This window comes from Leptonychotes weddellii, chromosome 12 (assembly GCF_054177405.1).
Source record: "Leptonychotes weddellii isolate Sample4059 chromosome 12, ASM5417740v2, whole genome shotgun sequence".
NCBI lineage: Eukaryota > Metazoa > Chordata > Mammalia > Carnivora > Phocidae > Leptonychotes > Leptonychotes weddellii.
This window is the reverse complement of record NC_138380.1, coordinates 60229109-60243203: the sequence shown is the minus strand read 5'-3', so window position 1 is coordinate 60243203 and position 14095 is coordinate 60229109. Positions and strand designations below refer to the sequence as shown.

Sequence of the window (14095 nt, the reverse complement as noted above, 5' to 3'; positions counted from 1 at the left end):
GAAAGGGAGAGGAGGAGGAAAGAGATAGATGGAAAGAGAAGTAGAAATGCAAAGCAGTTGAGAGAGAAAGGAAAAGAAAGTGATCTTTCTGTCAAACTGTGGTTAGTTTGTTCCATTCCTGACTCCATCCCCCTCCACCAATACTGTCTTCGAGGCAAAGGCTCCCTAGAGATCCGGTAGAAAAAGAAGTTTCACAGATTGAATGAAGGTGCATGAAATTCTAATTTTAGTTCAATTTGATCATAATGCCTTTCGCAAGTCACTGTTTTACCTGAATTTTCCTTATCTGCAACATCTAGATAGTTAACGTTAGTAAACTAGAAAAAGTCTCCTGTCTCCATGTGAGCTGTATCCCAAAAATTCATTTTAAGGTGATCCAATTTGAAGAATGCACTTTCCTACAGAAATAGTGTTAAAACATTATCATAACAGTTCACAAAAACATATTTAACATAGAGTGGAAGAAAAGGGAATTGGCCTTTCAGTCATCAGCTGGATAAACTGGAGTACAACATCTCTCCTCGTTTCCTTTCTCACACTCTAGGGAGCTTTATACATGCCCATGTTGCTAAGTTGGGGGATATGTCTGCACTTAAAAGATAAAAGGCAGCAATACTATAAAAGACCACTGATACAAGAGAAGCAAACCAGCTAAATTTCCTGATGCTTATTCCTTCCTTCAACTCCTTTCTGCCCCACATGTGTCTTTCTTGCCCCTATTATCTTTGTGGGGGGGGGGAGGGGGTGTAGAAAGCATCTTTCTTTTTTTATTTAAATTCAATTAGCCAACATAAGTACATCATCAGTTTCAGATGTAGTGTTCAATGATTCTTTAGTTGCATATAACACCCAGTGCTCATCACATCACCTGCTCTCCTTAAGGCCCATCACCCAGTTACCCCATCCCCCTCACCCACCATCCCTTCTGCAACCCTCAGTTTGTTTCCTGGAGTCCAGAGTCTCTCATGGTTTTTCTCCCTCTCTGATTTCTTCCCATTCAGTTTTCCCTCCCTTCCCCTATGATCCTCTGAACTATTTCTTATATTCGGCATGAGTGAAACCACATGATAATTGTCTTTCTCTGATTGACTTATTTCACTCAGCCTAATATTACCCTCCAGTTCCATCCACATCGATGTAAATGGTAGGTATTCATCCTTTCTGATGGCTGAGTAATATTCCATTGTATATATAAACCACATCTTCTTTATCCATTCATCTGCTGAAGGACATGTTGGCTCCTTCCACAGTTTGGCTATTGTGGACATTGCTGCTATGAATATTAGGGTGCAGGTGCCCCTTCGTTTCATTATATCTGTATCTTTGGGGTAAATACCCAATAGTGCAACTGCTGGGTCATAGGGCAGCTCTATGCATAGAGTAGACAGTGTAGGAGGGTTCCAACAGTGTAGGAGGGTTCCCCTTTCTCCACATCGTCGCCAACATTTGTTGTTTTCTGTCTTGTTAATTTTAGCCACTCTAACTGGTGTAAGGTGGTATCTCATTGTGGTTTTGATTTGTATTTCCCTGATGACAAGTGATGTGGAGCATATTTTCATGTTTCTGCTGGCCATTTGTATGTCTTCTTTGGAGGAATGTCTGTTCATGTCTTCTGCCCATTTCTTCACTGGATTATTTGTTTTTTGGGTGTTGAGTTTTCTTTATGGATCTTGGATACCAGCCCTTTAACTGTAGTGCCATTTGTAAATATCTTCTCCCATTCAGTGGGTTGCCTTTTAGTTTCGTTGACTGTTTCCTTTGCTGTGCAGAAGCTTTTTATCTTGATGAAGTCCCAATAGTTCATTTTTGCTTTTGTTTCCCTTGCCTTATAGACATGTCTTGCAAGAAGCTGCTGCAGCCGAGGTCAAAGAGGTTGCTGCCTGTGTTCTCCTCTAGGATTTTGATGGATTCCTGTCTCACACTTAGGTCTTTCATCCATTTTGAGTTTATCTTTGTGTATGGTGTAAGAGAATGGTCCAGTTTCATTCTTCTGCATGTGGCTGTCCAGTTTTCCCAGCATCATTTATTTGAAGAGACTGTCTTTTTTCCATTGGATATTCTTTCCTGCTTTGTCAAAGATTAGTTAACCATAGAGTTGACGGTCCATTTCTGAGCTCTCTATTCTGTTCCATTGACCTATGTGTCTGTTTTTGTGCCAGTACCATGCTGTCTTGATGATCACAGCTTTGTAATAGAGCTCGAAGTCAGGCATTGTGATGCCCCAGCTTTGGTTTTCTTTTTCAATATTCCCCTGGCTATTCAGCGTCTTTTCTGGTTCCATACACATTTTAGGATTGTTTGTTCCAGCTCTGTGAAAAATGTGGATGGTATTTTTTTTTTTAAGATTTTATTTATTCATTTGAGAGAGAGAGAGAGAGCACAAGCAGGGGGAGAGGCAGAGAGAGAAGCAGACTCCCTGCTGAGCTGGAAGCCCGATATGGGGCTTGATCCCAGGACCTGGAGATCACAACTTGAGCTGAAGAGACGCCTAACCATCCGAGGTTGGTTAAGTGCCCCGGTATTTTGATAGGGATTGCACTGAATGTGTAGATTGCTCTGGGTAGCATAGACATTTTAACAATGTTTATTCTTCCAATCCATGAGCATGGAATATTTTTCCATCTCTTTGTGTCTTCCTCAATTTCTTTCGTAAAAGTTCTCTTGGTTTTAGAGTACAGATCTTTTACCTCTTTGGTTAGGTTTATTCCTAGTTATCTTACGGTTTTGGGTACAAATGTAATTTCTCTTTCTTCAGTCACATAGAAATGCAACTCATTTCTGTGCATTGATTTTGTTTCCTGCCACATTGCTGAATTGTTGTATGAGTTCTAACAATTTTGGGGTGGAGTCTTTTGGGTTTTCCACATAAAGTATCATGTCATCTGCGAAGAGTGAGACTTTGACTTCTTCTTCGCCAATTTGAATGTCTTTTCTTTTTATTGTCTTATTGCTGAGGCTAGAACTTCTAGTACTATGTTGAACAATAGTGGTGAGAGTGGGCATCCCTGTCATTTTCTTGACCTTAAAGGAAAAGCTCTCAGTTTTTCCCCACTGAGAATGATATTCGCTGTGGGCTTTTCATAGATGGCCTTTATGATATTGAGGTATGTTCCCTCTATCCCTACACTTTGAAGGGTTTTAATCAAGAAAAGATGCTATATTTTGTCAAATGCTTTTTGGGCATCAATTGAGAGGACCATATGGTTCTTGTCTTTTATCAATGTGATCTATCACACTGATTGATTTGCAAATGTTGAACCACCCTTGCATCCCAGGAATAAATCCCACTTGGTTGTGGTGAATAATCCTTTTAATGTACTGTTGGATCCTATTGGCTAGTATCTTGGTGAATATTTTGGTATCCATGTTCATCAGGGATACTGGTCTATAATTCTCCTTTTTGATGGGGTCTTTGTCCGGTTTTGGGATCACGGTAATGCTGGCCTCATAGAACAAGTTTGGACGTTTTCCTTCCATTTCTATTTTTTGAAACAACTTCAGTAGAATAGGTATAATTTCTTCTTTAAATGTTTGGTAGAATTCCCCTGGGAAGCCATCCGGCCCTGGACTCTTGTTTTTTTGGGAGGTTTTTTATTTTTTATTTTTTAAAGATTTTATTTATTTATTTGACAGAGAGAGACACAGCGAGAGAGGGAACACAAGCAAGGGAGTGGGAGAGGGAAAGCAGGCTTCCCTCAGAGCAGGGAGCCCGATGCGGGGATTGATCCCAGGACCCTGGGATCATGACCTGAGCTGAAGGCAGACGCTTAACGACTGAGCCACCCAGGCGCCCCTGGGAGGTTTTTTATTATTGCTTCAATTTCCTTGCTGGTTATTGGTCTGTTCAGATTTTCTATTTCTTCCTGTTTCAGTTTTGGTAGTTTCTAAGTTTCCAGGAATGCTTCCATTTCTTCCAGATTGCCTAATTTGTTGGCATACAGTTGTTCATAATATGTTCTTAAAATTGTCTGTTATTTCCTTGGTGTTGGTCGTATCTCTCCCCTTTCATTCATGATTTTATTAATTCAGGCCCTTTCTCTTTCTTTTGGATAAGTCTGACTAGAGGTTTATCGATCTTATTCTTTCAAAGAGCCAGCTTCTAGTTTTGTTTACCTGTTCTACTATTCTTCTGGTTTCTATTTCATTGATTTCTGCTCTAATCTTTATTATTTCTCTTCTCCTGCTTGGTTTAGGCTTTATTTGCTGTTCTTCCTCCAGGTCCTTTAGGTGTAAGGTTAGCTTGTGTATTTGAGATTTTTCTAATTTTTTGAGAGAGGCTTGTATTGCAATGTACTTCCCTCTTAGGACTGCCTTTGCTGTATCCCAAAGGTTTTGAACAGATGTGTTTTCATTCTTATTAGTCTCCATGAATTTTTTTAAATTCTTCTTTTATTTCCTGGTTGACCCATTCATTCTTTAGCAGGATACTCTTTAGTCTCCAAGTGTTTGAATTCCTTCCAAATTTCCTCTTGTGATTGAGTTCAACTTACAAAGCATTGTGGTCTGAAAATATGCAGGAGATAATCCCAATCTTTTGGTATTGGTTGAGACATGATTTGTGACCCAGTATGTGATCTATTCTGGAGAAAGTTCCATGTGCACTCGAGAAGAATGAGTATTCTGTTGCTTTAGGATGGAATGTTGTATATATATCTGTGAAGTCTATCTGGTCCAGTGTATCATTCAAAGCCCTTATTTCTTTGTTGATCTTCTGCTTAGATGATCTGTCCATTGCTGTGAGTGGGGTATTGAAGTCTCCTACTATTAATGTATTATTATCAATGTGTTTCTTTACTTCGGTTATTAATTGGTTTATATAATTGGCTGCTCACATGTTGGGGGCATAAATATTTGCAATTGTTAGATCTTGTTAGATAAACCCTTTAAGTATAATATAGTGTCCCTCTTCATCTCTTACTACTGTCTGGTTTAAAATCTAATTTATCTGATATGAGGATTGCTACCCCAGCTTTCTTCTGAGGTCCATTAGCATGGTAAATGGATCTCTACCCCCTCACTTTCAGTCTGGAGGTGTCTTTAGGTCTAAAATGAGTCTCTTGTAGACAGCATATGGATGGGTCTTACTTTTTTTTTTTTTTTAAGATTTTATTTATTTATTTGAGGGAGAGAATGAGAGACAGAGAGCACGAGAGGGAAGAGGGTCAGACGGAGAAGCAGACCCCCTGCTGAGCAGGGAGCCCGATGCGGGACTCAATCCCGGGACTCGTGACCTGAGCTGAAGGCAGTCGCTTAACCAACTGAGCCACCCAGGCGCCCTGGGTCTTACTTTTTTATCCAATCTGATACTCTGTGCCTTTTGATTGGGACATTTAGCCCATTTACATTCAGAGAAACTACTGAAAGATATTAATTTAGTTCCATTGTATTGCATGTAAATGTAAAGTCCCTGTTTCTGTAGGTTGTCTCTATTTCTTTCTTGTCTATGTTACTCTTGGAGTCTCTCTTTGCTTACAGTATTCCCTTTAATATTTTTGCAGGGCTGGCTTGGTGGTCACATATTCTTTCTGCTTCTGTCTGTCCTGGAAGCTCTTTATCTCTCCTTCCATTCTGAATGACAGCCTTCCTGGATAAAGTATTCTTGGCTGCATCTTCTTCTCATTTAGTTCCCTGAATGTATCATGCCAGCCCTTTCTGGCCTGCCAGGTTTCTGTGACTAGGTCTGATGTTAGTCTGATGTTCCTCCCTCTGCAGGTAAGGAGGCTTGCTTGAGCTGCTTTCAGGGATTTTCTCTTTTTCTTTAAAATTTGCAAGCTTCACTATTTTATGTCGGGGTGTTGATCTATTTTTATTGATTTTGGGAGGGGTCCTCTCTGCCTCTTGGACATGAATGCTTATTTCCTTCCCTAGATTAGGGAAGTTCTCAACTATGATTTGCTCAAATATACCTTGTGGCCCTCTCTCTTCTCTTTTCACCCTCAGGCACCACAATAATTCTGCCATTGGTACATTTCATGGCATCATTAATTTCTTAAAGCCTTTCCTCCTGGGCTATTAGTTGTTTTTCTCTCTTTTCCTCAACTTCCTTCCTTTCTATCAGCATGTCTTCTAGATCACTTATTCTCTCTTCTGCCTCATTCACCCTAGCTGTTAGAGCATCCAATTTAGACTGCACCTCAGTTATAGCATTTTGAAGGTCAGCCTAATTAGATCTCATTTCTGTACTAAGAGATTCTCTAGTGTCTTTTATGCTTTTTTCAAGCCCAGCAATTAACTTTATAATTGTTATCCTGAATTCCATATCTGACATCTTACTTATATAAATCTATATTGATTAGATCTGTGGCAGAGAACATTACATCTGGTTTTTCTTTTGTTGTGAACTCCTCCTTCTAGTCATTTTGCCCAGAGAAGAATGGATGAGTGAGTGAGCAGAATCAAAAATATCAACCACAACCCAAGCAAAATACACACTAGACGAATCCGAAGTGGTCAGTAACCGAAACAGAAAAGCAAACAAAAACGAACCAAAAGGGGGGTGGGTAGAGAGAATATAACCTCACAGGGTCAACAAAGCAGGGTGATCCACTTGTTCCTGAGTGAATTTTGATCTGTGTGTTACAGACACTAACTCCCAAAATCGCAAAGAAAGCAAAACTTATATATATACAAAAATAAAATTATTCAAGAGAAAAAAGGCCAAAAATGAAGCATGTCTATAAAATGTAGATGTAAAAAATAAAAGTAAAAAAGTGACTTAAAAACAAAGAGTTGATAAAATAAGAAACTAGTTGAAAAGGAAAATAAAAGGAAAAAAAGAAATGGGAAATTTTAGACTGAAAGATAAATGAATCATGAGAAAAAAACCCTCGAGTTCTATATACTATTTTCCCCTAGCTCTGGAGTTTTATAGTCTTGTGGGATCCATAAACTAGTTGTGCACCTGTTCTTCCAGTTGGTCTTCTGGGGTAGGGGCCTGCTGTGCTGCTTCTCAGGCATCTTTGCCTTGGCAGACTTACACCACCCCTTGCCAGGGGGCTGGGCTCAGTGTGGCTTTTGTTTCCTGAAGGCTTTCTGTGCTTTAGAGGATCAAAATAAAAATGGCCATGCCCCAATCTCCAGCCCCAGAGCAGAAAGATCGTGATCCCCTCTCTTCACTAAACCCTCTGGGACAAACAGTCTTCACTTTCCTGTGTGCCAAACTCTTCAGACTCCTGTAGTGCGTGCCCACAGCGATTCTCCTGGGGGGAGCGCAAGGGTCCTGTGTTACTGCCCTTTGTAGTGCCCTGGGGCTGAGAGCAGTCGCAGGCTTGTGCACATACCCACTCAGCAGCTCCCAGGGTAGAGCTGAGTGTCACCGTACTGTCCTTTATGGGGCTGCCATCCTGAGAGCTATTGCCTGGTTGTGGCACACCCATTCCAACCCTCCTGGGCAATGGCAGATGGTCCACGTGTTCCAGTCCTTTCAGTGTTTCCAGGCGGAGAGCAGTCACCTGATGGGCCTGGCTGGTGCTTTATGGTGACCTTAACGGAGAGTCACACCCTGGGCTTATTAATCATAACCAGTTTCCCTGCTCCAGTGCTTGGGCACTTTACTGGCTCAGGCACCCCAGTTAGTTCTGTGACTCCTGGGATCTTGAGACCACACTGACCCACCTAGAATTCTGCCCTTTTCATCCCCTGAGCCCCTTTCAGACAGGGATGTCTCTCATTGGAGCAGATTTCCAATGGTTCCAATTTTGCCTTCTGGGGCTATATCCTTTTCTGGTAGCCAGCTTATGGAAGCTCCCTCCTCACTCTGTTTATCTTCCAATATCTCCCCTCAGATTTACGTCTCCGCAATTCCTACATTGCAAAAAGCAGTCACTTTTCTACTTGTAAAGTTCCAGATATTTTTTTCTTACAGCTCAGGCTGAATTCATGGGTGTTTAGAATGGTTTGATAGTTATCTAGCTACATTCACGGCACTAGATGAAATGAGGTCCCCTACTCTACCACTATCTTGCCTCTGACCCTGCCCCCATTGTCTTTCCACATTTTATATTGGGCACAAATTCTACTCTCCTCATAGAACTAGAGTTCTGATTCTCCTGAACTCTGGAAGTTTCTATTGTTTCTGTATACCACCTTCACCTTTCATTTAGATCTGTCAGGCTTCAACTATAAAGTGTTACCTCCCTACTCAGCCTCTACCTTCCACCCTCAACCCCTGGCCTCTGCCATTTTCTTCCATTATTTATATCCTTGGCAAAAGTCCAATGTATAAGGGGGTAGGTAATGTTATCTTGATTGGCAATGTTCTAGTACTTATATTAGATGGTTGAAGTAGGGTGAAGTAGGGTAGGGAGAGAGACAAAATGCTACCCTATTTCCTGTGAGAAAGCAGGTCAGACTCCTCTTCTTAGGCAGAAAGTAAAAAGATGGATGTAGAGATAGATATTTAGAAAGGGAGGAAAATAAAGATCGTCTTATGTGTCTGCTAGCCTGGACCCACTCAGTAAAAGAAGACAAGTCCAACTCAAAGTAGAGGTAAGGCTTGACTGTAAATTGTTTCTAGAGGATGGACATATGTATACAACTCATTCCAGAGACAAAAGATGAAATGGGGGGTGGGGGCCACATGCCCTAGGACATGTCCAAAGATGTAAGGTAGCTGCAGGAACTGTATCAGAGAAACTAGTCCCTGGGGGAATCCTGTTAACAGATGACAGAGGGAAAGCTAAACCCTTCCCTTCTGTTCCCTTCTGTTTATACACAGAACTGCCTCTGTGTATAAATACACTAATCAGCAGAAGGAATTAGTATTGAGAGAAAAATAATGAGCCATAATATATAATCAATTTAAATAGAGTTTAAGCAACTGTAAGGCTAGGGATAAATACTGGAAAGGTACTTCCATTTTTATAATAATGTAATCACTACTGACTGCTTCTATACTGACAGGTATTTTGTACACACAATGGTATAACAGATTGAGAGTCTGCATTATTTGCAAAAAAGACTATTAGTCAAGGAGACTTAGAACTAAAGTTCTGTTGACATGCAGCCACCCTCAACAGAGAGAGCTTCAAATCCCAGAAATAGTTGCTTCTATTTTTGGAGGGTCATCCTAATCCATAGACTCTTGAGGCTCTAAGCACTGAAAAAAGACTTAGAAATCATTTATTCCAACTCCTTTTCTTTAGAGATAATTGCCTCTTAGATGAAGATCATTTATGCACATTTCAGTATAGAGATCTTTATAGTGAATATCTTTATCAATTAATATTTGATACTAGGAGTCTAAAAATGTGGCAATAAATCGAAATATTTGTTGAAAAGGTATTTCCTTTTAAAATTTTTAGCCAATCCACTTGTCATTATTATACTTGTTTATAAAAATAGCTACCATTATATCACGTGCCCTCTTTAATTCCCATCACCCAGTTAGCACTGGGTGTTATATTCAACTAATGAATCATTAAACATTATATCAAAAACTAATGATGTACTCTACCTTGGCTAATTGAATTTAAATTTTAAAAAATTAAGTAAAAATAAATAGCTACCATTTATCGAATACTTGAATGTGGTAGGTCCTTTGCAAATATCCTCTCATTTAACCAACACAATCACTCTAAAAGATGGGCATCATTACCTCTCCTTTATAGGTAAGAACAACGAGGCTCAAAAAACAGCTAGTGAGTGACAGAGCAAGGATTAGAACACATTTTGTCCAATATCTACTACTCTATCGGGTGTATCACCATGGAAACATTTTAAAAATATACCAGAAAAAACAGGAAAACTGTCTCTAATATGTGATCTTTCAAGTGTCCTTAAAATATGTGTACAAGTGAATATTTTATTGAGGTTTACCCTAAGGCAAATATGGTTATAAAGAGGGCTGACATACTGGAAGTATTTCAAAATTCTACCTCTGATTAAATGTGAAAATTTTAAAAACCAGTAATTATCTAAATCAACATTGAACAGCATGGTAAAATGACTGAGCTCATTTGTGGACAGAGAGCAAGACTGACGGGTTCACTGGTTCTATTTCTCTTCATTTCTCATGTGGAACACTGGTGTCAGTGCATGAAGAACTAGCTCTAGGTAGGCAGAAGTCACTCAAAATTATATCACCTATTGACCTTCGATACTTAGAAAAGAGCTTGGATTTCGAGGGGGTTGAGAAATAGCTCTCCTCTTGCTTTAGGTGTTGTCATTGGTGGAACTCCCCAGAAAACAGACTCTGAAACAGAGATCAGCATGCATAAAGATAATTAGGAAGTGCTTTTGAGGTCGATGCCTGTGAAAGAGAAGAGGAGGAAGCAGGATTGTAGAGAGGAAGAAGTTGGGCTATGTGTAGTCTTTCTATGGGGAACTCTGATGTTGGAATGGCCCTAGGCAATACCACAGGTTGAAGCTGGGAGGCTGAGTTTCTATATCCTTATGTTGATCAGTCCTTGTGTGTGGGTGCCCTGAAAGGAGGCATGACCTTGAGTTAAGTCAGGTGTTTGCACCTGAGGCAGTTCCCTGAGAGGGCAGGCTGCTGTGGGTTGTCTGCTGCCAGCACTCCCAACAGCTAGGGGAATAAATCTTTCAGTCCTGAAGGGGGGGATCAGAACAATGCATCACAGCGTCCACCTCAGGTTTGCTGCCTTTCATCACATGTACAGTTTCATTTTTATTATTTAAGATGTCTGGGGTGAGTCATCATAAAATGTCCCAAGAATGCCCAAGCCTGGTGAAGATTAACCTTGCCTATCAATTTCTTTCCTTTAGTCCCTGAGACCCTCAAAAGAAGGACAAAACGGTGTCTAGTTAGTTAGAATTTCAAGAGTCAGGCTTGTAGTTTTCTGTGAGCAAGACAAGAAATCACAGAAGTCAGTGAGAGAAAATGGTCAGATAACTGAAAAACAGGAGGCAGGTTACGAAGTAGCTCAGACCAGGTTGTGCCCACCCATTTGTGTGAGAGGATGTGATTCTTGTACAAGCAGGTCTGGGACTAAATAAAGCTCTTTTGTGGGCTGGATTTAGCCCAAAGGCTGTAGTTTGCTGACCTTTGATTTTTAAAATTAGCATTAGAATCGCAGGTCCAGGAATCTATTTGGTTCCATTTGCATTTAGTACTATAAGATTTCTATCTGTGTGACCTTGGGCAATATCCCAGAGCCCTCTCTGTGTCAATATCCATATCTGTTAAGTGGGTGTAATAATAGTACTGGCCTTCCAGGGTTATTTAGAGAAGGAGACAGTCCCAGTTAAACATCCAGCAGGTAGTCTGGCACTTATCAGGTATTCAGTAAACAACTTTTGGAATTGTTATTGTTGTTATATTTGTTATCATACTGAGTTAATTGAGTATTTTCTGCCAAAGCCACTATTAGCCTAAATTTTGGAGGCAAGAGAATAAGAGAATAGTTTAAATGAGTTGTTAAAGTTGTAAAGCAATAATCAAAGAAAAGGTTGTGTCAAGACTCTTTATACTATTCCTGCAACTTTCCTGTAAAATCTGAAATTGTCAAAATAATAACTGAAAGTTAAAAAAAAGAAAAAAAAAAAAAACCAAAGCTCTTTGACTTACTTTGCTGGGATTATTTGGGAGAGAAGCATGCTCTGGAACTCTTGACTATTTCTACACTGTTTGGTTTTATATACTTATGCCCTTTTAATTTGTCCTTTAATTTTTGTGAAAACATCATTCTATTTCAGCCATGGTATGAGAATAAGAAAAAGAATTTGTGTCCATATTTGGATTAGAGAGAAAAGGGGAACATCATCTCCACGAGGTGCAGACAAGATGTAAGCAGGAGAAATTAAATCAAGCAATCTGCAAGAATGAGATGAAACTGCAGGAAGAAAGACTCAAGAAAGGCATATACTGCTATATTTTTTTCTCTTTTCCTTCCTGGAGATATTTCTTTCCTGGAGAAGATGACTATTTATAAGCACCAACTGTATGCCAGGCACAGTACTAGGTGCTTTCACATGTTATCTCACTAATAACGATCCTGTTGGGAAAAATATTATTGCCATTTTTACGATGAGAAAAACTGAGGCTCAGAGAGAATAGTTAGGTTTCCCAAGACCAAACAGTATGTGAAGGAGCTGGGGAAAGAGTGTGGCATGGGTTTAGGGTCAGAAACAATTGGGTTAATTGTCCATCAGCAAGTGAATGGATACACAAATTGTGGTATATCCTTATAATGGAATACTACTCAGCAATAACAAGGAATAAACTATTGATGAACAAAACAACATGGTTTAATTTCAATGTAATTATACTGAGTGAAAAAAAGCCAGATAAAAAAAGAGCACACATTGTGTGATTCCATTTATAGAACTCTAGAAAATGCAAACTAATCTACAGAGACAGAAATCAGGTCAGTGGTTGTTTAGATATGGGGAGGGGTCAGGAGCAGCAGGAGAAAACTTTGGAGGGGGAGCAATAGATATGTTCAATATCTTGATTGTGGTTATGTTTACATATGTCAAAACATCATATCATATATCTTACATACACCTTATTGCATATCAATTATACCTTAATAAAGCAAAAAAAAAAAAAGAGTGGAATCCCTTTTACTATTTACAAGGGCTTAATCTCTGAGACTAGTTTATTAGTTGGTAATGCCTCCTCAAAGAGTTGGTGTGAAGATGAAAATAAATCAGTGAGGAAAGTGTTTAATATAGTGCCTAATATGATAGTAAGTGAGCAGCAGAAGTTATGTAAGTCCTAGACTCTGAGTTCTTCCTTCTTAGAGCTTTCTCTACTTCAATTAGTAATGCTAGTCATTGTTATTTTTATTTATAGCTATAATTCAAGCACATCAATCTTAATCCAAAGCACAACATCTTTCCACTAAACCACACCAAACCATGCCAAATTTTATGATTTGAGTTCAGGGACATCATCTCCTGATGGGGGACCAGGCCAGAATCTTCTGCAAAAAAGCTGTTTTGTCTTAGAGCCAATAGTTTGTCCAAGCTGTTGCTATCATACTCTTCAGTCCCAGAATTTTTCTTTCGTTCCTTTTTATAATTCTATTTCTTTATTGATATTCTAATTTTGTTCATACATCATTTTCCTCATTTCCTTTAGTTCTCTGTCCATTTTTTTCTATTGGTTCTTTGAGCATATTTAAGACAGTTATTTTAAGATCTGTCTAGTAACTTCAATGTCTGGACTTCCTCACAGACGGTTTCATTCCTTTGAATGAGCCATTCTTTCTTATTTCTTTGTATGCCTTGTAATTTTTTTTTTTTTGGTTAGAACTGACATTTGGCTATTATAATGTCGTAACTAGAAGTCAAATTCTTCCTCTTTCACAGGGTTCACTATTTTTTGGTTGTTGGAAGGCTGTAGCAATCAGTTGATTTAATGTCCTTGCCAAACTATTATTGCAAAGACTGTATTCCTTGTCACATGTGGTCACTGCAGTCTCTGCTCCTTAGCTTGTGTTCAGCAAGGATTGTGATAGAAATATTCTTGAATGCTAGGAACTCCCAGCCTTTGCAAACTGGCTCTGAGCCAGGGCCCTCCTTCAACTTGCCAGCTTTCAATGTACCAAGGGATGAGGCCAAGGTGAAAGCATAGGGTCTTCTTGAGTGTTTGAGTATGTGTCTTGCCCTGAGCATGCACATGGCTTTCTAAATTCCCCCATTTACATAGTTGCCTTTGAATGTCTTAATTTCCCAAAGAAACTCTACCCAGCTTTTGTCTTAGGCAGTCTGTTGTATGTTTCAGCCATAATCTCTGCCTCAGGTGTTTGAGGATTGTTAATTCGGTTTTCAGCATTTTAAAGCTTTTTTCACCTGAGTTCTGAATTAGGCAAAATAGGGCAGAACATGTTGCATCAGAGCCTGCCCCATATTAGTCTGCTTGGGATGCCATATCAAAATATCACAGCCTGGATGGTTTAGACACAAGAAATTTCTCACAGTTTTGGAGAATAGAACAGCCAAAATCAAGGCACCCACCAATTCAGTTTCAGATGAGGATTATTCCTGGTTTGCAGACAGCTGCCTTCTCACTGTGTCCTCACATGATAGAGAGAATGAGCTTTGGTGTCTATTCTTACAAGGGCACTAGCTCTACTATATGAGGGTCTTATCCTTATGGCCTCATTTAACTTTTATCACCTCTTTATAA

The 14095-nt window shown here is 39.5% G+C and overlaps 1 long non-coding RNA gene across 7 annotated transcripts in view; it reads right to left on the bottom strand.

Moving 5' to 3' along the window:
• LOC115944386 (uncharacterized) overlaps positions 1-14095 on the bottom strand; it is a 62683-nt gene that overhangs the window by 43160 nt on the left and 5428 nt on the right. The window contains exon 3 of one of the 7 annotated variants that reach the window (XR_014139333.1): positions 5284-10192. The exons of the other annotated variants lie outside the window; for them this stretch is intronic. This is a non-coding gene — a long non-coding RNA (uncharacterized LOC115944386). Of the gene's footprint in view, positions 1-5283; positions 10193-14095 lie in introns of those variants that run through there. 7 annotated transcript variants of the gene reach the window in all.